Source organism: Malus sylvestris, chromosome 9 (genome assembly GCF_916048215.2).
Source record: "Malus sylvestris chromosome 9, drMalSylv7.2, whole genome shotgun sequence".
NCBI classification, from domain to species: Eukaryota; Viridiplantae; Streptophyta; class Magnoliopsida; order Rosales; family Rosaceae; genus Malus; species Malus sylvestris.
In genome coordinates, this window is record NC_062268.1 from 32985656 (window position 1) to 33011728 (window position 26073).

The 26073-nt window shown below is 39.1% G+C and overlaps 2 pseudogenes; one reads left to right on the top strand and one right to left on the bottom strand.

Annotated features, from left to right (window-relative positions):
• The first annotated feature begins 9823 nt into the window (after positions 1 to 9823).
• LOC126634500 (galactokinase-like) lies at positions 9824 to 14546 on the top strand (annotated as a pseudogene).
• A 2662-nt stretch (positions 14547 to 17208) lies between these two features.
• On the bottom strand, positions 17209 to 26069 carry LOC126634505 (GDSL esterase/lipase At5g37690-like; annotated as a pseudogene).
• Between the last annotated feature and the right edge of the window lie 4 nt (positions 26070 to 26073).

Below are 26073 nucleotides of genomic sequence, written 5' to 3' on the forward strand. Positions count from 1 at the left end.
AAAATTATTCGACAGCCTTCCGCTATTATCACCAACCAGGTGATCAAAAGTACACCCAGTACTTCAAAATTATTCAGCAAGCCTGCCGCTATTATCACCCACTAGGTGATTAAAAGTACGTCCAGTACTCCAAAATTATACATGAGCATCACTCATGTCATTCATACATAAACATTCATGAGCATCACTCATGACAATCATACATAAACATTCATGACCATCATTCATGTCAACATTCATGATCATCACTCATGTCAACATTCATGAGCATCACTCATGTCAACATCCATGAGCATCACTCATGTCAATCAACATAAACATTCATGAGCATCACTCATGTCAATCTAGCTTCAAAAGCTTCATTTACAGAGCTCTAGCTTCAAAGCTTCACTTGCAAAGCTTCACCTACAAAGCTTCAGTGCAGGGTATACAAATACCGCCTCCGAACAACCGCCACTTCGGCCCGTACATGGATTCAATTTGAAGTCTCCAGCCAACAGACTCTATTGACTGAAGACTTGGGAAACTACATTATGTACCATATATTGGGCCTCAACTGGGCCTCATGAAAAATACTTGGGGGACTTAGCCCATCACTTATGTATTGAGGAGCGAGCCCTTATTTTATAAAAGGGACTCCCTCACTTTCATTAGAGAGCATCGCCGCCTGCTGAGCAACCGCCTCACCGCGAACACCAACTCTAGCTCATCATTTATGTATTGAGGAACGAGCCCTTATTCTATAAAAGGGACTCCCTCACCATCATTAGAGAGCATCGCCGTCTGCTGATTAACCGCCTCGCCGCTAGCACCAACTCTAGCCCATCATTTATGTATTGAGGAGCGAGTCTTTATTCTATAAAAGGGGCTCCCTCACCATCATTAGAGAGCATCGCCGTCTACTGAGCAACCGCCTCGCCGGGAGCATCAACTCTAGCCCATATTTATGTATTGAGGAGCGAGCCCTTATTCTATAAAATGGACTCCCTCACCTTCAAACACCACAAGATGAGCCAACTAAGGCAACATAAGTCAAGCAGAGCAGCCTCGCAACATGTGCTACTTCGGGTTGAGCATCATTTCAGATTGGGCACCGCCTCATATTGAGTATCAATTCTAGACGACATCTAGTTACTTCGGCCCACACATGGACTGAATTTCAAGTCTCCAGCCAAAAGACTCTCTTGACTAAAGACTTGGGGGACTACTGTTTATACCATACTTAGGGCCTTCGTATTTAGATCTCGTATAAATACTCGGGGGACTCGAATGTAATTATGTAATAAAGGAATGGGCAAATATGTAATAAGTGAGGAGCCCTTATTCTATAAAAAGACTCTTCACTCTCCTCATTATGAGAAGCCAATTCTTAGGCCTGACCCCTCACCCTCTAAAAGCCTCTCATACTCTGAGATTCAAAGCTCTCATCCTCACAGAGAAGCTTTCTCTATCATCTTCAACATCTCAGAGAAATACAATAATCAGTGTGGACGTAGCCCAAACATTGGGGTGAACCACGATACATCTTGTGTTATTTACTTTCTTGTAGATTCACGGTCGGATTTACGTTGTTCCAAGACCCCTTCGGTTTTGTGCATCAACAAACTTGGCACTATTACCTAGCATAAGGTGGAGGTGAAAGTCAGGAGATGAGTTAGGTACATTATTAGATTTTTAGTAAATATAGTAATTGAGGGAATTCCTTGGGTTGTGCTCCATATGACTAGATGTTGGTTGATATGTGGAATCGATAGCATGCATACGTATAATTATGTATAATGTGTAATGATGAGACTGCACCATGTAACTGTGGTGCATGAGTGGTCCTGCTTGGTTAATTCGCATTGGGGGACCATACTATATATGGATCGTGCTTGGTTAATCTGCGTTGGGCGATCCTTATGGCCATTTATACTTAGGTGATTATGCTTGGTTAATCCGCGTTGGGTGATCACTGCCTGACAGTTCTATAGGTGTGACTCTGCTTGGTTAATCCGCATTATGGGGTCACTACCTACCTGATTATCTTAACCTTGCTTGGTTAATCTGCATTAGGGGGGTCACTAGTGGTCCTGCTTGGTTAATCAGCATTTGGGGACCATACTACATATGGATCGAGCTGGTTAATCCGCGTTGAACGATCCTTATGGCCATGTATGCTTAGGAGTGATCATGCTTGGTTAATCCGCATTGGGTGATCACTTCCTAATAGTTGTAGGAGTGACTCTGCTTGGTTAATCCACATTGGGGGGGTCACTGTCTACTTGGTTACTTTCTTAGGGGTGGCTCTACTTGGTTAGTCTGCTTTGGGGGGGCACTTCCTGTTTGATTACTTATGTAGACTTCGGCCGAACTGCGTCCCTCTAGCCCTAGTTTGTAATGCACATATGAACGATGGTTTTTTGAGAATCTTGGTGGTATGAATGGAAAAAGTCGTTGGATGTCTAAGTGACTCCTTTGGAGTTGTTAGAGATTAGGCTATGTTTTTATAATTACGAACTTATCTTTGAGGTTTATAAATTGTGATCAATGGTCTTTCTTTTTAATGAATATCACATACTTGTATTATTTTCACTCACCTGAGCCTCGCAGCTTATCTAAGTGCCTGATTTGCCTAGTGAACCATTCCCATAATGTGGGCATTGATTTTACATGTGACAAGTTTGGGTAGATTACGAGAAACCGCTTGATATTTTGGGTTCCGTTGAGTGGTTAGGAACCCGATGTTGTTGGATTCTGTTAAGTGGTCCAGAACCCTTGCTCTTGCTCATTTCCATAAGGTTATCTTAGAATCCTATATTTGAGTGAATGGAAATTTTCCACAATAGACCTTGTGAATATAAAATAGAGTTACCATGTTATTGCTCATAATCCAAGTAGGAATTTACATAGAGTTCCTTGGTTAAATTTGTGAAATGATATGGTACTGCGTTCATTGATTAACATAATTAAAGGCTAAGTTCATGTATCTTTGATTCATGAATTGATTGATTGACGGGATTGTAGAATGACCTTGGTTATAGTTGTTATTATTTTGATTGTTTTAGTTGATCAATGTGGCTTGAGAATAATATGAGCTTCATTAGTTATTTGATATGTTACATGATGTGGATGGAAGTATCGTGTTGAAAACATGGAATTTATATGAATGATGGAATGAGAATCTTAAACAGCATGTTGGTTTGTTTTGTAGCCCTGAACTTGGTAATGTCATGCATGTCAAGTTCTAATAATTGAGTATAGTATGCTATGTATTCATGTTAGAACGCACTGGAATAAATGTCTAGATTGGTGAAAGATGAACTACGAATGACTTGATCCCTAATAAGGGTACGTAGGCAGTCTGACGAGGAGACAGGGTAGATTGAGATACGGGTATTTGGTGACGCTAGATGGCGATCCGGGACGTAGGTCGGTATCGAGGCGTGGCATCATGGATACTTGAGGTCTATTAATCTGTAAACGCTTATAAATGTTGTACTAGAAAGCCTTGAATGGCATACTTGAATGAATTAAAATTGTATCTGCCTTGTGCATTTGAAGAGAGTGATTTCTCCTTCGTGTGAGCGAATCCACGATTAGCGACGTGAGCGATCTCCATTACCCTTGGTTGAGCGAATCCTAGGTTATCACCCCTGTCTCCCCGAGACTCCCTTGGCTTTTCTTGCGTCAAGTGGCATCAAAGCTGGTTTTTGGATTTTTATCTGAAATCCTGGTGGTAGTGCTGCGCACATCATCTGTGTTTGTCCTCAAAACCAACTCAGTTCCCTTGACTTTTATCTAGAAATTCATACATCATTGGAAAGTTGTGGAAGTCTAGTTTCCTACGCAACAAACCGTGCATCAAACCGAATTTTGTGTGTGCAGATATAGGCAAAACACCACAGAGCATCAGTGCTGTCGCGAAAACAAAATCAATTCATTTGCGGGTCCGTTTTCGATTTGGTTAAGTATTTCTCAATGCCATATATCATTTGAAAGCCCTTTCTAAATTCTCGAGCGATTCCTCAATTTGTTATTTCTACAAAACAATATCTTCAATTTACTAAAGCATGTTGCTGCCTCCAGTAAATGAGGTTAGATGGGTTCTAGAAATGGTTGTCTTTGATTTTTCAGGTGACGGTTTTCTAAATCTCAATCTTCCTCCAAATTTTGATCGTTGTCCAAATGGTTCATGTGAGATTTGTTGTGCATGTGATGAGGTTGAAAAACGTTCCAACATGGAGTTTGGCACGAAAGGGAAACATACAGAAAACAGTGATGTAATCGATAACTTTGCCGAATGGGATTCCACCCCAGTTTATGATCAATATGAAGGCGATGAAGATGTGGTTGAAGAGTTCCATGGACAATTATATAATGGAGTACAAGCTCTTAATATCTGTAGCAATGATTATCCTTTTTGGGACAGTTTTGTTGCTCAAGATATGAGAGGAGAGCTATTTGATAGAAGAACTTTTCAACACGATTTGAATTCTCTCGGCTCATTTGAAGAAGTGATTTGGAAGCACTATTCCAAGGTGATTATTTTCATGAAGAAAATATTAACATGTGCATGGTCTATAGAAACTTGGAAAATTTTGGTGCTAAATTGGGTATTGTGGAATATCTTGGTTGGACATCCAAAAGATCGAGGGGAAAAAAAAAAGAAAAAAGAGGTCAACTGAAACTCAAGGACGAGTTTTTTTTTTCGAGTAAAGGAGAATGATGTGGGAGGTAGACATGGAGAAAACAATTTGAAACCATTAATATGCTTTGGAATAACAAAGGTTCTGTATTTTAATTACTTAGGAATTTGTTAAGTTATTTTGGGAATTGTAAGGGTGTCATGGAAACTTAAAGTCTATTAATTTGTAAACGCTTATAAATATTGTACTAGAAAGCCTTAAATGGAGCGAATCCACGATTAGCGACTTGAGCGAGCTCCATTGCCCCTGGTTGAGCGAATCCCAAGTTATCATCCCCTGTCTCCCCGAGACTTCCTTGGCTTTTCATGCGTCACTCCCCCTTTTTACTTGCATTTTTTATGATACAATTACGAAAAACAAATAGTGTGATACATGATACCCATTTCGCTTGCCGAAAAATGCTTCCTTCTCTACCTCACCTGCTTGGTGTTTTCTCGCCAATAGCAATTAACACCATGTCTTTTCCTAGTCCTCAATTTAATAATTACTTATATTTTTATTTCTTGTTTAGTGTAGCTCCTGATTATTAACGCAGTGTTTATTTATGTTAATTTTATTGCAATTTTAGATGGTGTAGTACAATCGCCCATCTTGAACTGCATATTTAATTTTATTGCAATTATGCAATTTTAGGTGGTGCAGTATAATCGCCCATTATGCACTGCATATTTAGTTTCATGCTGCTTGAGTGGTGTCGTATAATCATCCATTCTACACTATATTATTTCAATAAGAGTGGTGCGGTACAATCGTCTTCCTCATTAATTTTCTTTCTTTTTGGTAGTAATACTTAATATTGATAGCAATGCTTGTGTATTGAGTATTAAAAACTACCTAATATTCTAAATTATGTAAATCTCGAGCCTAAAGTTTCGAGTGCTTATCATTTTGGCATGAAGTTCAAAAATGAAAAATTTGTAAGAACCAAAAGTTCTAACACTACATTTCTCTATAATCCATGTTAGTGCAAGTTCTTACACATCTCATTTTTCTTTTTGAAAAAGAAAATGGTGAACTTGACAAAACTTGATTTTGTTGACTTAAATATCACTAGAAAAAACTAACTTACCTGGTAGTGGATGCCAAGATCCAAATGGAGACAGGAAATCTTGAATATGGGTGGACATAAAAACCGAGAAACCGTGAAACCGAACATAATTAAATGAAAATAAATTGTAAAAAACCGGATTGATCAAAACCATTCAAACTTGGATTGGAACCAAATCGAATCAGTTTAAAACAGTTCCGGTTCTGATTTCTAATTCTCAAGAGTCGTTGGAATCGCACCGGACTGTCTACATTAATTTTCTTTTAAATCTAATTATTTAGCCCTTGTTTTATATAAATACTAAGCCGAAACTAAAAACCTATATAAAAAATTCTCAACCTCAAAAGCCGAACTCTTGGTAATTACTTCACCTCGTTCATTCAATTATAGCCGCAAGTTCACATTCCAACTTTCATCCCTCTCTTTCCTATCTTCTTTTCCTCATTTATCTTTATGGATTTTATATACTTTAGTTTGATTCCAAAACGTACACTTTGGCCTTGATATGAGGTTTTCTATCTTTTGATTTATATAGGTAAACTTTATATCTTCTGGTCACACATGTTGTAGATCTGAGGTTTTCTATCTTTTGAATTTGTGATGGAAATATCTGTTTGGTATTGGAAGTAGAAGATTCAAAAAAAAAAAAATATGTATAATTTTGGTTAGAACCATAAACCGGCATAAACCAAACCAGAATCAGCGTAAACCGAATTGTATGATTTTAGTAATAAATTTAAGTGAAACCTCACCTCACCGAAACGTTGATAATTTTGGGTTCCCCAGTTCTGATTTTAGGGTGAAACCGGGCTAAATTGGACTGTGCCCACTCTTAATCTTAGAGACACCATCAAGGAGGGAAACAATGTATCATCTCAAGATTAGGCGAAAGCCATGATCTTTATTCGTCGCCATCTCGATGAAGGATTAAAGAACGACTATTGAACGGTTGAAGATCCACTAGCTCTTTGCAATACATTAAGAAACTGATATAATCACCAAACAATGGTGATTCCCCCAAAAGATGAGTGGACACACTTGAAAATCTAGGATTTTAGGAAGGTTGCTAAGTATAACTCTGCAATGTTCAAAATTAGCTCCCAAATGAAACTTTGTGGGGGAGACTATCACTAAGGAAGATATGCTGGAAAAGACTTTCAGTATTTTTCATGGCTCCAACGTGCTCCTGCAGCATAGAGAGCAAGACTTTACTAAGTACAACCAGTTGATATCAGTGCTCTTGGTGGCAGAATAGAACAATGAGCTCTTGATGATGCTTCCCTTGAAGCAAACACCACCCCCTCAGTGAAATAGTTAACTTTAGACGTTTCAAGGGCGATATTTTACCATTACTTTTTTTTAACAGAGACAATATTGTATTTCATTCAACTTCTCAAATAGTTACAAAGGTTGCCAATTGGGTACATAATCTTCAGTGACCAAGAAATTGATTTGAAGTGAATTTGCGCAGTAAAACAAACAATAGTAAACCCCCTATACGGCAACCACAAACACTATCCTAGCCCCATAAACCGTCATCAATACAAAGCTGTTACAAAAACACGATAAACGCAACAAACTTATATCGACAACCGCATAAGTCATCACATAAATGTGAGGCCACCAAAAATCACCACCAAGCGAGACCACAAAAAGTTCATCTTTAAAAACGAGACCACAAACTCAACGCAAAAAGCGAAGACAACATCAACCATCGTAAGCACACGACCACCACATACATAAGGCGAATAAAATAAATCCGACATGTCCACATTGGAGAAACAGGTGTAGAATTGGCAAGAGACATTGGAGCAGAGTCGACAGAGGCGTGGGACGCCCGCTGAAGTTGGAGCGAAACCCAAGACACCAAAGACCGTCAGAAGTTCCGTCGCCCAGTGTGGGTCGTAACGGTAGGAAGGGTATCGATGATCGATAAGGATGGCAAAGGGAACCGTCCACGCCACCGCCTCACCAGCCTTACCACCATAACGAACCCAAATAGATTGAAATGATATTGCCAAAGGTAAACCCTCGAGGAGCCCAAAACACTGGGAACAACGGATCTGCACTTCAAACAGTGAGCAATCAGGAAGTCGTCGCCAGGAACACCTAAAATAGACTCCACCCAGGATAAAAACACTTTAGATTCAAAAACACACGGCACCAAAGTGAATGAGGGACCCTACGAAACCTATTTCTGGAACGCGTAACACCAAACCCTAAGCCACTAAAACCATCCAAAGCCATCCAATGGAACACCAGAGGAACCCTTGGGACAAAGCCCGTCCGTGGGACGATGGAAAACCATGGGGGAGAAGGAAAGGATAGGAGCTCGGGATGAGGGAGATGGAGAAGAGATACCCAGGGGGGACAACAGGGAGTGAGAAGATGAGAGGCTGAGAAAGGTAGAAATGGGGAAAGGGAAGAATGACGTAAGAAAAAAACAGAGAGGGTATGACGAGGCAATAGAAAGTGGGGTGGAAGGAGGGAGGTGGAGAGGAATGAAGGGACGAGAGAGAAGGGAAGGAGGTTAGGAGGATGATGAAGGGAGTCGGCCATCGACCCCCAGCCTTAGCCAGAGGCCGACGGCCATGGAGGAAGGGAAAGTTGTGCTCTGTGGTTTTTAAGGTTTCTGAGTCTATGACAAATAAAATTCATTGATTATTGTTGTTTGAACTCATAATTTTATGGCACAGGCAGGCATGCACGTAACTTTTGATCTCAAATTTTGATATGTGGCACTTGTTACCATTACTTTATTTTAGTCTAAAGTAATGTTTTCAATTGCATTATTTGCTCGGGCAAAGATTTCTCTTGGAGAAGGATCCTCGGACTTCAGCACAGCTCCTCAAGGGATTGACACTTTGGATGTGTAGTCGGGCTCTTGTTTGTTAATATGCTACAAGAAGATGACAAAATTAGTTCTGAAATGTGTCATTGTGGGGCCTTAGGTGTAGGCTTTAAGAATCGTAATCAAAACTAACTGAGTGCTAGGCTTGCCATTGCTATCTCAGTATAACAGATGTAGAACAAGTGTGTTTTAAGTTGATTATTTGCGCCCCAAGTTACTCAGACTTCTTGTTATCAAAGGATTGTCGTGGATGAGTTAAGTCTACATTGAATTCGTTTTCTTGCCTTGTGACCAAAGACTTTTAGTTCATAGTCTTGTATGTTCAAACGAAGGGAGTTCATAGCACTTTAAGTTATTTACTTGGTTCTTGATTGATTTTAATGATAACATATCCATTAAACTAACCAAATCCAACTACAAATGAGATTCTTAAGATAGGAAAAATGATGGAAATTATTTGAATACACATTGGAGAATGCATTAAGCAATAGATCTACTAATTTAGAAAACAAACAAAGAGTTTCAGGCAAGATTTCACCTTGTCTGTCAAGGTTGAACTTCTTGCAGTCACTTCTCTTTGTATTTACAAGGTTTGTATGCTGAAAATGATAGATGGTAAACAAGTTTACACAAGGAAATCAATACCACACCACTAAGGGAGGTAGTAGAGCTTTTAAACTAGACAAAAGATGTCTTCTGTAGGGAATTATCCTAAAATGATTGGGATCAGGGTTGATTACAGCTTTTAGATACAAATCTGGCTTGAGAGCAGAGTTTATATGTTGTTTGTTTGATTGGTTGAGTGTCCTTATCTCTGAGACTTCTTCCTCCTTTTATAGGCAAATTTTCCCGACTGCTGTAACCTTTATCCTTATCCGAAAGCACTTGGAGGGTAATGAGTCATCAGCTTTTTACTAGAACTGCCACTAGAAAGTGCTTTTTGGCTAGTAGTAGGTTAGTCTCCATCTTTTGTCACTTCAATGGTAAGCACATGACTTGTATTTGGCTGGAGACTTCAATTTGCCTCTGGGCTCGATGCTAAGCTTCGGGGAAGTCTTCTTTTAATTGGCATCTTTGGACTTTCCTTCATTTAAATTCAATGTTCAAATATTAACCCAAACACTATAGTGTTTTGGGATGAATTTTGAGTTATTTACAAAATTGCCACCGCATGTTCAGATTAAAAGTTAAGATTTATTTACAAAATTGCCACCGCTTTTTCACAGTAATGGGCGCCCTCGCGTCAATCATCGATTGCTCTGTTCCGCACGTTTCCATTCCCTTCTCTTTTCCTTTCTTCTCTTCCACTCTCTCTGTAACCATCCATCAAATCCCTCATCCCTCCCTTTTCTCACTCTGTAATTTCCCTCAAAGCCCTCACCGATTCTCTTTAGCCATTCTCAGTCTCGCCAGCCGTGAGGCGTTGGAGGTCGATGAGGCGATTGATATGGAGTCGCAGACCATCAAGCAGATATTGGAGTTTTTGTTTGCTTGCGTAGCCGTCACCGTCACCGTCACGGGGGGCTTTGAGTTTTCTTTAAGTGGTTGCAGTGGGTTCGGGTAATCAAGTAGATGACACAAATGGCAAAACACGAAGAACTCCCGATCCCAATTCACAACACCCTCGACGCCGTCTACGGCGACTCCTCCCAACTCGACGAGGCCCAGCTCCGATTCCACCGGCTGAAGTCCAAGTTCCAGCAGGTGGGTCACCCTCCCCATCTCTTTGCTCGCTCTTCAGGTGGGTCCCTCTTTCTCTCTCTCTCGTGGATTTTTCAGTTTTCGGTTTTGTGCACGTGTTTGAATTTGTGATCGGACGGTGAATTCAGGGAGAGTAAACTTGATCGGAGAGCACATAGACTACGAGCGCTACTCGATGCTGCCGATGGCCATACGACAGGACACCGTTGTCGCAATCCGGAAGCACGAGGACGGAGATGCCGCGAAAGTTCTCAGAATCGCCAACGTCAACGACAAGTACCAAATTTGTACTTATCCCGCCGACCCGACCCAGGTACCAAATTGTTTGACTTGATCATCCCCGTTGATATCGGTGTGCAATTTTAGTCAAAGTTTTTGACTTTTAACTTTTTTTGGTGGTTGAAGGAAATTGACTTGAAGAATCACATATAGGGGCACTATTTCATTTGTGGGTAAGACATAAAGATCCATGCTTTGATCTGTGTGTTTGGATAATTTAGTTTTTTTTCCTTTTTCTTTTGTTTGACGATGAAAACATTTGGATGGTCAAACGTTAAAACTATCAATTTCTGAATGTACGGCAGAAAGTGATGGTTTATGTTGTTGTTCATGTACAAATGTTTTTACGAATTTGCCAAATCGAAGGGAGAAAATGTTGGACCAGTACTATTGAAATTCTGTTGGAGTTTGGGTTGCGTATATATCGGTATTTACTTGACTTCAATCTTTTTCCTGGTTACTCCTTTTTATGTTCTTTTGAAACTCCAATTGTTGTTTTTGAGACTGAGACCTGTGAGTCGTTATAATGCTACTCTGTTCTTTCTGTCTCAGCTTGCTAAGCCATATGCAGCTGATTCAACACCTGGGCAAGATGACTGTGCAGATGAGAAACCTTCCGTTAAAATCCCGGAAATTGCGGGGAAGGTAGAGAGTGGTATAAGAAGTCCGGGCTTGCGGTGTATGTCGCCTGATTATGACACAAAGGAAATAAAAAACATATATGTGGATTGTAAGCTTTCTTCTTTTCCTATTTTGTTATCGTTTTATTTAAGTTTGGGGTTCTCCTTCCATCCTTACTTTTGAATTTTTTTGTTCCCAATGCTTGTCATATGGCTTCTACTTTTGATAAAGTTGTGTAAATGAATTTATTCACATTGTTTTTACCTTGATAAAAAAAATTGATTTTGTTTTTATTGCTGTTAATACTATTGAACATTGGCCTGGTCTTGCTTAAGCCACGTCGAGACTGGAGATGAGTACTTTGTGATATTTAGTCGAGCATAAACTTTGCCAAAACCATTTTGTCCCTGCACTCATGATAATGCACTGTTGTGGGGCATGAACCAATGAGGGGATCTCAGTTCTCCCACCACCAGACTCTAGAAACATATATATTTGCTAGATATGTAACTTTTATTCAGCGTTATTGTTCCTTATAACTTCTGTTTGTCCTATAGTTACTCTTATTTTATGTTTTATAATCTTTGTAAAGGTAGTGGAGGAAAGCCAGTTGCCTCATGGAAAGTGGATTCTCCAAATCATCTTTTCACTATCATCTCTCTCAGTCATGACTCATGACTTAGGTACTACATAATAGGTTTTTGTGCATCTGTTTATTTGTAATTGTCCAAATAGCAATGTAGCTGTTGAATAGGTTTTTGTGTATCTTTGCTGCTCCGTATGAATTAGCTTGAGGTTGCTTGACAGTGACGGTGAATTTACCTTGAGGTTCTGTAGTACCTTACAAATAGACCTCTCTCAGTCATGACATATAATTTGATTTTTTTTTTCTTCTAACTGTTTCTTGATATAATCCTTTAGGTAAAGCATGTTATGATGTTTCCTATTTGATAAATAACGTTAAGTCATAATGAATTCAACCATTGTATGATTTGTATTTATTTAGGTTCATATATGTAGGAGAAGATACATAGGAACTTAAAAAATCTAGAACAATGAAAAACTATGCATATATTGTGTAGCTGCGTAGCTTTGTTCTAATAGGCAGCTACATCCAGCAGGGATCAAGCAAGCGTTTCACTTGCCAGGAGTGATTGTCACCATCTTTGTGACATAAGTCATTTCTCTAAGAAGCATCTTTTCCTTTGTGAAAGTCAATTCCAGAGGAGGAGCTGTTCTGATGTTGACGACTTCAATTAACAAGCCTGTGCTGTTGACATTTTCCCGTGTCCAATATAGAAGTCTTCAAACGTTTCTCAGGATCAATGCCACTTGGTACATGAGTTACAAATTACAATTTATATTTCCATTGACATTGGGTAAGTTCATTTACTTTCAGTTGTATTCTTAAATTCTTATTGTACTGAATGCATGAAGGTGAGAGTGCTTGATTGAGACCAAATTTGGGCGAGAACCGCCAAACTCTAATCCTAATTTTTTCCTCTTTTCTATACCCTTTCTGTTGTGAACCATGCAAATTAAGTGTCTTTGGAGATACTGTTTGTATTTTCTCTGAATTTCAGTATAGGGTTTATGATTTTTGTATTATTAAACTTGGTCGTCACTTCTTTTCCATTGTTGCTGTCATTTTAAAGTTCAGTGGCAAATTGACAAAGAAGTATTTTGAATTGATTAACCATCTACTTAGAGATGCATTAACAAACATCTACATGCACATGCATTTAGGTTGAAGCAAATTATGTTATCACATGATTGAAATCATCTATTTACATCGATAAACTTTTAATAGCACATGATTGATATGGGTAAAAATTGAATGTATCAGTTTTAAATCTTTCAACCATGTTATTCAACTGAGGCCATAAATTGCCATATTTTTCAAACTCTGTGGAAAGGAATTTACATGCAACGTGATCAAAATGACTCCATAAACTGCTATTAAAATATCTTTTCAAATACATAAGCAAAAAGAGAGATGGCTTGTCACCATGTCTTTACTGTTGTCCAATTTTTTGCTTTTATAAAAGCTATGAATTGCTAATGGGTTTACCTTTTTTTTTTTTTGGAGTTTTCAGAATTTTGGGTCGTTGGGGGAAGAATTTGGTTGCTTGACATTTTGAGGTATATAATTTGCTATGCTTTTGTTTTAATTTCTTCAGTTGGATGGTTAATTTACACCAAAGCTTTTGTTTCTATTGGTTTTTTGAAAGTTTAGGGATGTTGCTGAATCATGATAATATTATGCAAATAGAGGTTAAGTCACTTTGATAATATCATGATAATTGATGGTTATGAAACGTTAATATAATGAATTGATGTTTTGGTTGGTCTAGAATAGTGGATCACCTGAGACACTCATGGTAATATGTGGAAATGCGTTTGCATAAAGATAGAAAATTATATGAACGTTCAGATAGTTGCTTTATTCAATATGATTGCCCTTCATTTTCAAGTTTTTTGAAGTGAAAAAAAAAAACTACATTGACCAAGAAAAAGAATTTGTAAGACTATAATTGTTTGAAACCGATAAGTACATTAATTTATATTCTTATTTGAGCAATGGAGTTCTCAACTAAGTGATTCTTGACAAGGATCTTAGAAATATGATTAGTTTGTCAAGAGCTTCATAGAGAGCTCTTTTGTTTCTGTTTGCAAGATGATTGCATTATTAAATAAACTGCATATAATTTGGGTTGGGTTAGATCTATATGTTGGTTTAGAATGTAGACAGTTTTGATTACAGTGCTTGGAGAAATTGACACTATCCAACTTTCCTTGGGATAAGTTCTTACCCCTTCAGGCAAGTACTTAAGTTAATTAAACTAATTAGGGGAGTATGAAGTCGAGTTCGTTTTTCTGTTTCTTTAGTTCTTGCCATGATAATTTATTATTTTACTTTTTCACTCTATTTTACAGATTTGTTCGAAATCTTGCAGGAAGGAAGAATGAGGCTGTTGAAGCGCAAAATGAAAGTTTACTTTTATGCTGCTTGGCTGGATCACCATGTGAAATTTTCATTTCAAGATGTATATATATATGTTCGCAACTTTTTTATACTTAGGACAGAAATTTGAGTTTTAGCATTACAACTAAATGTCCATGGACACATGATACGAATTGGGCATGCAGGAATGTCAAATTTAAAATGGCATGAGTTAAGGTTCACTTATACAGTTGAATGTTCTCTTTGGGCGCGCACAATTTTTCTTAAACTTGGTTTGGTTTTCTACTTTTGTTTAGAGATGGAGTGACGGAGTCACAGTTCGACCGATTCTTAAACGATGAATTGAGCTAGATCATTGAGGTCTCTCTTAGTCAAGTTAAATTTTCTTTCTAATTCTTTTAAGGTCGTAGTGGAAGCTATCGGCCATGTTCACCGTAAGCAATATCTTTCATTGCTTTTCGATTAAGCCCACTGATTCACCTGAAATTCCCAAAATCATAGGCAGCGCTTCAACTTCCTTAGATTCTCCTCCAGTTCAAGTAAATTTACTATTCCTCAAATTTTTAGGCTAATTTTCAATCTTTCTGCTTTTGGATTAGGGAGTTTCTACTTCCTTATTTGTGCTAATTTGTAATCTCTTGGTAGATCTTTACCTCTATTTTTACTTCCTCTCTTGATTATTTTTTCTGGCTGTGTTTTTTATGAAATGTTCATGGTAAATAAGTTTCACTCCTGAAAGCTTATTAGTATTCGCTTTGCGGCAATATATTTTGTATCAAAAATTTGTTCTTTAAGCTAAAAAATTCAAGGATGTCCTGGATTAAATGCGTTTTCTTTGTTTGCTATCAGGGTTTTGTGTGATTGTTTATTTTTGGCTATGGAGTTGCGTAGTTTAAGTTTGCGTATCAAAAAGGCGATGTTTTAATCTTTCTTAATACTTCCCATTTGCATTTGTGGACAAGCACAATTGAGGGAGGTGACATTGCAGGAAGAGAATGTTGTATATGAAAGGGCAATATCGTGTGAAAACAAAATACATGAGAAAATTCAAGAGCAGATTTGCTGAAGAGGAAGCTTAATGGTGAGACTTGAGTATATCGTATTTTTGTTAATGGGAGACCAACACTCTTTCCGAAAATTTATGATTTTTGTTATTAGGAGATGGAAGAGAATGAAAGGAATTTGAGATGTGAACTCTGTTTGGATCAAATCTTGAACTTTGGGCTCAAGGAAGGAGCTGGCCCGAAAGGAGGTCCAAAGGGAAAAATAGCCAGAGCCCAGTCAAAGCCCAGAAGGCAGGAAAAGGCCTTTTTTGACTTGGTGCAGCTCATGAAGACCACTTGCTTACCTACCCAAAGGCCAAGTGGTGTAGACTGATCAGCTACACAGCCCATAAAGCACTTTATGGTGGCATTACATGTAAAATAGCTGATGAGTCATCACCCTCAAACCGCATTCGGGCAAAGCTGCTGCTACAGAAGGCCAAGCCGAGTTGTCTATATAAGAAGAAAGAAAATCCAGGAATAAGGACACTCAATCAAACAAACAAATGCAAGCACAAACTCTGCTCAAAGTCAAATTTGCCTTCAAAACAAAGCTGTAGTCAGCCTTCATCCCTCTCGGGACAAGCCTTCATCCCTCGCGGGATAACTCTCCCTCCAAACCTTTGTAATAGCTCTGCTACCCTGTTCAACCTTGCTGTAGTATCGATTCATCTTTTGTAATCTCTTTCTCTATCCCTCTAAAGCTTTCAGACCCTTGACAAAACTACAAAGATAGGAACTTACAAGACGAGCAGCCTTACCCGATAAGGTTTAACCTTGCCCGACCTTCTTTGCTTTGTTTTTGTCTTTTCAATATGTTGTATACATCCAGTTATATGCAAGTTATTTCTAGCAATATGACTATTAAAAGGCTTTCTCAATACTTGAATCCGATTTGAATATATCTTAAGTGTTCAAACCAGATCCAAGTCCTAAGCCCTCGGACATGTAAATCTGATCAGTGAAAAGTCCTTGGCCTCAAGGCATAAAAAAGAACTTTATGTGGACTTAACCCATCCACGACAGTCCTTGATAAACGAGAAGTCCGAAGTTACTTGGGGCGCAAGTAATCGACCTACCCTCTAGTTTTATTTCTATTATATTATGATTACCATAGAACGCTTTAGCATGGAATGGATTCTGATGGAAAGCCTCAAGGCCTACACCTAAGGCCCCACAAAGGCATCCATTTGGATTCATTCCGTTCTGCAATCTAGAGAGTTTAAGTATAAGAATGAACTCTGATGGGAAGCCTCAAGGCCTATACCTAAGGCCCCACAAAGGCACCTATTTGGGTTCATTCTACTTAGACTCGGGTAATCAGAGGTATAATAGTTAGAAAACTCCGGCAATCATGAGAACAAATATGATGTGTTCGGGCACTGGTTTAGTTATTTATGGGAAGCCTCAAGGCCTACACCTAAGGCCCCACGAAGGTACCTGTGATAACTAACACGGTTTCTCGAATATATACATATATACAACTAAAACTCGACATCCATTTCACATCTGTCATGCTGAAGATGGCAGTGGCACGCCTGAGCACCTAAAAGTTAACCTTGATTGTGAGCCTCAAGGCCTACACCTAAGGCCCTACAAAGGCACCTCTCAAAGTTAACTCTGTCATTCTTTTTCAGCCTTGCCCGACAATCTTTGCCCGAAGAGTCTTGCCCGACGAGACTTGCCCGACGAGGTTTGCCCGACAAAGCTCGACAGCGAAGCAGAAGCCCGACAGCAGCCCTCAACCGGCGCCAACCTCCAGGGGAGCTATGTGCTTGTCGGCCAGGAAACATCCCCGACGGAAATTCCTGACGCGAACAAACTCAAAAATGTACAAACCGCATTGGATGCCAGTCGATCTGGTCAATCAGATGAATCCATTTCTGATCCGAAGACGACAGTTGAAACCGAAAATGACGTAGAAGCTTTAAAGAAGGCTATACTTGAAAAATTAGAGGAGAGGAAAAATGAACTGGTCGGTTTCATTTTTGCTTTCGATCTTACAGTTGTTTCGTCTTCGTTCATTGCAAATGTGTTTGTATTTTGAATTTATTTTATCCCGATTACTGAAAAGATGTTGTGATCTCTTAGAGTTCAATGGAAGCACTCGAATCGATTGTGCGAATTTTATGATAAATTATGCATTTTTGGGTTTGAATCTTTGCTTGGTGAATGGAGATTGATTTCTCTGTTTCTTCGTTGCCGATTGAGGTGCTCTCATGGCTTCATCGGAGAAGGTTGTGCATGCTGCTGGTATGCTTGCTGTCGTTTCTCACACTGTTAATTGTTTTTTTTTTTTTGTTGATTTGATTAACTGTACAAGCATATATTTTCTGTGTTTATTATTTCTTTGGTGTTTAATTTTGTTTGAATTTCTTAATTTGTTCAAAGGATGCTTTGGTTAGTAGCCACTTTCTATGTTTTTTATTAACTGCTAAAATAGATGTCTGCCCTACAGGGCATATATTTTGCCATCTTAACTACAAGGGAAAAATATATGTGAACTGCATGTTGCTTCTGTTTCTTATGGAAACAAAACATTTTTGGTGACCACGTCTTTGTGATCAAGAATGTTTAGTTTCATTCTACTAATTGTACAATGTTTTTACATGTTAGCTCAGTTGAATGTATATAAAAGCCAAGCTGCTTATCTTATCGACCTCATTCACTCATGTGTCCCTATGTTCATTCATGATTGTGTTGAATTTATTCAAGTTAAATGTGTCTTATTCATGCAATTACGCCTGATGCATTCAGTTCCCGCAGCTACGCGCGGGCGTATTTTATAGTTTAAATCTATTTGAGAGGTGAGATGAAGTGATTTGAGTTGATTCTGATTTAGTCTTTTGGATGTGGGTGTAAGATGAAATTGAGTTAATTTAGGCAGTGTTTTTTGCTTTGGTAAAACAAGATATTAGGCTTATCAGTTCTTCATGAATATCCTTCCATTTGAAGGGGAATTTTGTATAATTATCTTGTACATTTATAAGGGAATAAGTGTATGCCAAAATATTTCACTCTCGCTTTATTTATTTACTATTTACATTTTTTTTTACAGGAAACGATAATGTATTTCATTAATCAACATGAACCATTACAAAGGTGTCATTGGGTACATAGCTTCAATGACCAATAAATTGATCTAACGTGAATTCCACAAATAGACAAATAAGAGGAAACCCCTAAACGATAACCACAAGAGCTAACATACAACCGCCAAGCGCATAAGAGCTACTAGTACAGATCTGTTACAATAAACGATAGCAGCAACAGAGAAATAGAGACAGCCACAACGGACATCGCTGAAAAGCAAGGCCATAAAAAATCATCGCGAAAAAGTGAGATCACATCAAGTCATTGTTTTGTTAGCTAACGAGAGTACCAAACCGCATCGCACAAAAGCGAAGACCAATTTGACCAAAACAAACAGCGACACCACGGTGCACAAAGGCGAATGGACAATGAGACAACACCGGAAAGGGGTTCGCTGTACACCTTAGTAGTTAACAAAATATTCCGAGAAGGAAGCCACAAGGCAGCACCTTCCGATGGAAGAATGCGCCATTCCTGATAAAGACCACTGCACAGATTTGGATAGCCCCATCAACAAGTCGAACCAAGGCAGCTGGCTGCACAACGAGAAGCCACATTTGGAAAAGCCCAGGTGATGCAACCCCAGCAAAAGCACGACCCAGACGGAGCAAACAGAGGGTAGGCGTAGGAAGCGGTGTGTCCAAATCAAGAGGAAGAAACATCACACCACCGGCAGAGGAGTGTCTTCGACCTACCAAACGACCTCAATCCAAACCCAAGCTCCGAATCAGACCTAAATCAAGAGAATAACTTGAAAATGGCAAAACCTAGATATCGGAAAGAGACCCAAAATCACGGTACAACCATGCAAAAGATAGGGAGAAGAACAAGGATGAAGCAAGCTAAAAAATGCGGAGGGGGAGGGTTGGCATAGTGAATGAAAGAAAAGAAATGGAAAAAACAGAGGCGCGGGGCAGGGGGGACACGGGGAGGGAGAGAGAATGAAACGCGGGGGAAGAGAGCGACACAAGGGAGGGGTGACGTGAGAAGAAAGGGAAAAAAATCGAAATTGGCAAGAGGTGGGGAAGATGGGGAAAAAGGAAGGGAGAAAGAGCTAGAGAAAGAAAGGGAGAGGGTGCCACCAGCCCCCAACCGTAGCCAGAGGCCAGCGACAAGGGGGGTTTGTTGACGGCTAGGGTTTGGTTGAGGGAGAAAGAGCTTTTAGGGAGAGAGAGAAGAGAGCTTTTGTTGTAGTTTGGATTTAGGTACTATTTTGCTGTTTACCTAAATCCATATTGCATACTTTATATCCTAGCGCCTTTTAGTTGCTTGCATTATTGCCTTAATGGGTTTCTACCATGTATCCTTCAATTATCATTGTAGAAATGCCAACTAGGGTGAAGGTGTTGGTGCACTAGAAGGAGTCGCAGAAAATACCCTCGAGAAGAGTTTGTCTGCGAGAACTGCATTTGCTGCGTCGGAAGGGTGGAATGCATCTCATAATACGCCGTCTTTCCGGCTGGGGCATATCTTTGAATTTGGCAAGCATAGCCCTCCAATGTTTCTGTCCACATTGCAACACGAAGTGTTCAAAACCTTAAACCCTGAAAAATTGGTACATTGTAAATAAAACCTATATTAATCGAATTTGAATATACAGTTAAATAATCGAGCTTGATTACCGTAAGTTGTAGGGTTTTGGATTAAGTCGTAGACGTATCTGTACGTGCCTGCAAATGAGAGCTTTACCTGTGAGAGTTGCATGTTAAGAAAGGCAATGAGCTTTTGTACTTTGGAGTTGAATTCTAGCACTCACTCATTCACTCTTTTTAAGCACTGGCCTGTCTTTGATTTCACCCTATGAGAAGGAATGCAGCCAAGTGGTCCGAGACCATAGAACATCATCTTTCGAGCACCCAGTTGGTAGAGCCTTTAGCACACACAGTTTGAACATGCATTGTTAATTAACCTAGGGTAAGGGATGTAAATTGGCTTTCACCGATTTCGGCTTGTGTTTGACTTGTTGAAGCTCGTGAAAGAAACAAGTGAAACCTACGTTTGGCTCGATGAGAAACAAGCCATACTTGAAGATTGTTATGTTCGGCTTGAAAATCTTGTATTTTTTCACAAGTCTACGAAAACCAGTTTGTATCAAGAAGTTTGTTTGGATGAAAGATTACGTTCAAGCTTCAGTTCCCATTAGTTTAATGGTGTTGACTTTGTATTTTAGGTAGGATTCCTAATTGATATCAATTTCGTGTGATCTCCTATAATTTCGTGTAATTAGTTTTCTTCCTATTACATTAGGGTTGTACACATTGTATAAATACCTCTCATTGAGAAGAATAAAATTATTCAAATCATTCTCTTTTTGGTATCAGAGCCAATCCCTGGCCAGAAGTGTGCCGACGAAGACATCGGGCCCCTAAGAGGGGGTGGATTGTAACATCCTACATCGCCCAGGGGAGTGGATCCTCTAAGCCTTATATGTATATTCCCATCTCTACCTAGCATGAGGCCTTTTGGGAGTTCATTGGCTTCGTGTTCCATCGGAACTCCGAAGTTAAGCGAGTTCGTGCGAGAGCAATCCCATGATAGGTGACCCACTGGGAAGTTCTCGTGTGAGTTCCCAGAAACAAAACCGTGAGGGCGTGGTCGGGGCCCAAAGTGGACAATATCGTGCTGCGGCAGAGTTGAACACGGGATGTGATGGGGGCCTAGGTCGGGATGTGACAGTTTGGTATCAGAGCCCAGGTTAAAAAAAATAAAAAGAGGAATCAAAAGGGGAAATCATGTTTGACTGAAGAAAAGAAAAAAAAAGGAAAAAAAGTTGTTGTTAAGGAAAGGAAAAAAGGAAGAAGGGTTACTTTATTTATTTATTTATTTTTGGCCAGTATTTGTTTTTTGGGCCTCATAGTTGCTGCTAAATTTGGTTCCTGTACACACGTTGCACCCAATTCACAATGGCTGCCCGTGCTCGTTCTTTTTCAAATGGATCTGACCTAATCGGACATGAGAGTTGGACTAATCGAGACCAATTCAAGACTTGTGATCCCCACTGTAACAAGTCGTGTACCTCGATTGTCAAATCGAAAATAGATTCTAATACAGGTAACAAAGGTAAGGCTTTAAAGGTTTCTACATCTGTTATAAATAATACATGGACAATTGATTCAGGTGCTACTGAACATATGACTTGTGATTCTAGACAGGTACAAACCCTAAAACCATCACCCAAAACTGTCGTGAATGTTGCCAATGGTAATGTTGCCCCCATTATCGGAGAAGGCGATGTCTCACTTTTTGAAACCCTGAATCTTGATTCTGTACTCGTTATTCATTCTCTTGACTATAATTTATTATATGTTGCTCAAATAAATGTCGCCCTACATTTTCTTGTGATTTTTTGTGTTTTTAAGACATTCGGACTCGCAAGACGATTGGTTATGGTATTAGGAAGGGGAAGCTCTACTACTTGGAGCTGACATCGAACAGTTCCCGCATGCTGACTCAAGCTCTTGCAGTGGAAGGAAATCACAGGGATAAGAATAAAGCTTCAGAGATTGTGGCATCGTTGACTTGGACATGCTTCTTTCGGCTATTTACGGAGGTTGTTTCCTAGCCTATTTGTTAAGCATGATGTTTCTGGCTTTAAATGTGGTGTTTGTGAACTAGCTAAAAGTCATCGTGCTTCGTTTCCATCCAGTTTGAATAAAAGTTATGTTCCATTTATGATAATTCATTCTGATGTTTGGGGTCCATCTAAAACTGCTACATTTGGTGGTGCTCATTGGTTCGTTACTTTTATTGATGACTGCACACGTATGACTTGGGTTTGTTTGATGAAATCCAAAAGTGAAGTTACTTCTTTATTTCAACAGTTTTACAAAATGGTACAAGTACAATATAAGTCACAAATACAGGTTCTCAGGAGTGATAATGGTGGTGAATATGTTAACTCTGAACTTCGTGCCTTTCTTGATCATCATGGGATTGTTCATCAAACTACATGTCCATATACTCCACAATAAAATGGAGTTGCCGAACGCAAGAACCGCCAGCTTCTGGAGGTTGTTCGTGTTTCTTTACTCAAGGCGCGTCTCCTGTTATCCTATTGGGGAGAAGCTCTCACCTCAGCTGCGTATCTCATTAATCGTGTTCCATCCCGATCGGTTGATTTTCAGACACCTCTTCAGGCACTTTCTTCCCATGTTGATGCTCCTGCAGTCACTAGTCTTCCACCTCATGTGTTTGGTTGTGTGGCCTTCGTTCATCTTCACAAACAACAACGAAATAAGCTTGAACCTCGGGCCTTACGATGTGTGTTTGTGGGGTATGCATCAAGGCAAAAAGGATACCGTTGTTATCATCCTCCGACGAATAAGTTGTTTGTCACTATGGATGTTGCGTTTCATGAGAATAATATGTACTTTGCCAATCCCGAGCCTTCACTTCAGGGGGAGAGTCAGAAAGAAGTTCAAACCCTTGATTATACTATTCCAAATATAGATAGAGTGAATGATTTGGATTTAAGTGGTGATGTCTTGGAAATAAGTGGTGATCATTCACATGAAAACAATGATGTGAATGAATTAGAATTAAGTGGTAATGTCTTGGAAACAAGTGGTGATCATTACATGGAAACAATGTTGAAAACCTTGAAATGGACGAGTCGACATTGCCAGATAACTCACTGCCAATTTCTTCACCAAAGGACAGCCCTATGTCGCCAGCTACCTCACAGTCGATCTTGAGTCCTAATAACCATAATTAATCGTCTTCGATCCCGGATGCACCACCACCACGTCGTCTCCCTGATCACGTCAACCGAGGTATTCCTAAACTTACTTATGAAGTCGACCCTAAATGCAAAACTAGGTATCCAGTGAGTAAGCCCAACCCTGAGTCTAATGTGTTATACCGGTTAAGTAATTATGTGTCTACCAGTCACCTGTCAGAATCAAATAAGTCGTTTGTGCATCAATTATCTACTGTATCTGTTCCTAACAGTGTGCATGAGGCTTTAGCTGATCCACGTTGGCAAGCAGCAATGAATGAAGAGTTGAAGTCTTTGAAGAAGAATGCTACCTAAAAGATCATAGATTTGTCAGCTGGCAAGAAACCTGTGGGATGCAAATGAGTTTATACTATGAAATACAAAACAGATGGGATGATGGATCGTTTCAAGGCAAGACTGGTAGCAAAAAGATACACTAAAAAATATGGAATCAACTACACATATACATTTGCACCTGTAGCCAAGATCAACACAGTTCGTGTTTTGTTGTCCTTGGTCGCAAATCTTAATTGGCCCTTACAACAGTTTGATGTGAAGAACGCCTTCTTGCATGGAGACTTGACATAAGAGATTTATATGGATCTTCCACCAGGATGTAATGCTCTAGATAAATACAAAAGAAAAGTGTGCAGGTTGAAGAAATCCTTATATGGTTTGAAGCAGTTCTCTCGGGCATGGTTTGGAAGATTCACAAAATCTATGAGAGCATTTGGATACAAACAAAGTAACTCCGATCATACTCTGTTCCTGAAAAGACTAAATGAGAAACTTACTGCACTTATTGTGTATGTAGATGATATGGTGGTAACCGGTAATGACCCAAAAGAACGTGCAGCCTTGCAAAGATATTTGTCTACAGAATTTGAGATGAAGGACCTTGGATCATTGAAATATTTTTTAGGGATTGAGGTATCGAGAAGCAGTTTGGGAATTTTCTTATCACAGAGGAAGTATATTATTGATTTGTTGCACGAAACCGACATGTTAGCTTGTCAACCAGTAGCTACACCATTAAAGGAAGGATTGAAGCTTAGTGTTGATCCTAATCAAGTACCAGTTGACAAAGGGAGATACCAAAGGTTAGTAAGTCGTTTAATGTACTTGGCACACACAAGACCGGACCTTGCTTATGCCTTAAGTGTAGTAAGTCAATACATGCATGATCCCGGAGAACAACATATGAATGCAGTGATGAGAATTTTGAGATGTTTGAAAGGAAGTCCCGGCAAAGGAATTTTGTTTAAAGGGAATAATCATCTTAGAGTTGAAGGTTATACTGATGCAGATTGGGCGGGTTCGATTGACGATAGGCACACAACATCAGGTTACTTTACATTCGTTGGGGGTAACTTGGTTACATGGAGAAGTAAGAAATAGAATGTGGTTGCCCGTTCTAGTGCAGAAGTTGAATATAGAGGTATGGCTTTGGGGATTTGTGAAATTCTGTGGCTTAGGCTCCTGCTTCACGATTTGGGTATACCACATGATCAACCTATGAAATTATTTTGTGATAATAAAGCTGCCCGTGACATTGCACATAATCCGGTACAACATGATAGAACAAAGCATGTTGAAGTTGATCGATTCTTCATCAAAGAAAAATTAGAAGAAAAAATAATTGAGCTACCGACAATAAGAACAGAGGATCAGTTGGCAGATATCCTCACGAAAGCTGTTTCAAGTCATAAGTTTTCATGTTTCTTACACAAGTTGGGCATGAGTAACATATATGCACCAACTTGAGGGAGAGTGTTGACTTTGTATTTTAGGTAGGATTCCTAATTGATATCAATTCCATGTAATCTCCTATAATTTCGTGTAATTAGTTTTCTTCCTATTACATTAGGGTTGTACACATTGTATAAATACCTCTCATTGAGAAGAATAAAATTATTCAAAGCATTCTCTTTTAATGGTACTTCTCTTCTCAATACTAGAAAAAGTGTGAGAGGTTTTAAGACGAATCCAAAATATCCGTTTTCCCTAATCTAACTAATAGTGTTTACTGCCACTAGTACTACGGTCTAGTGGTATTCCTCCTCACTGATTAGTGAGAGGTCTTAGGTTCAACTCTCGCCAAAGGCGACACCCCCTCCCCTTAGTATAGATAATATCGATTTGTTCAAAAAAAAAAAAAAAAAAAAAAAACTAATAGTGTTTACTAACCTTAAATTGTCTCTCTAATGTACCAATCAATAATTCCACAAATTCATCATAAGTGTACTGCTGACAATCAGCTGAAAAGGGTTGCAGGTAATTGTTGACATAATCATTGCTGCATGAAAATATGCAAAGGGATTCAATCAATAAATTGACTACTTCCTTTGTCCCAATCTTAGCCTTGATGGCTTCCTTTGTCTTGTTGAAATTTTGTATTTGATCATCAAACAACATTCTCTGAATCTGTCATGAAGAAAAATAACAAAATAATTTAATATTATAGAGCATTTATTCCTGCCTCCGATGTTGTAGGTTCAACGATGTGATCATAAACATAAGAGGGATTAATATTTTTGGAAGAAATGTGATTACAAAATAGAGTCCAGTGTCATTCAGTATTCCTGCACCACCAGATACATAATTAACCCCTTTAAGCAGTGCATCATCATTCTGTGCCAAGGATAGATAAGGTGGTGGTGATGTAATCCCAAGCTTTTGGGCTACAAAAGATCACAAAAAAAATTCAGTAAGTTCCTGGAGGTACAAAGGAAAAGAAAAATATCGACGTCGGATAAGTAGTATAAGAAGTAAGAACACTACATATAATGTCGCCAATGGTTCTTCCATTAGTGAACCTCCCAGTAGCTTGAGTTCCGGCATAATCGACACCATACCAAGGATAATTTTTACTTTGCAAGAGAATACGACAGATAGTTGTTGTTCCCTACTTCTGTCAAGGAGTCACCGAAGACAAAGGTCACGGTAGACACTGCCGATGAAGCGACTGCTACCATGGTTGTGAAAATGGTGGTAGCTAAAGCCATCCACATTGTCACTTCCATCTTTGAATCTCTCTCACATGGGAAATAAGTGGCAGTTAGTGAGA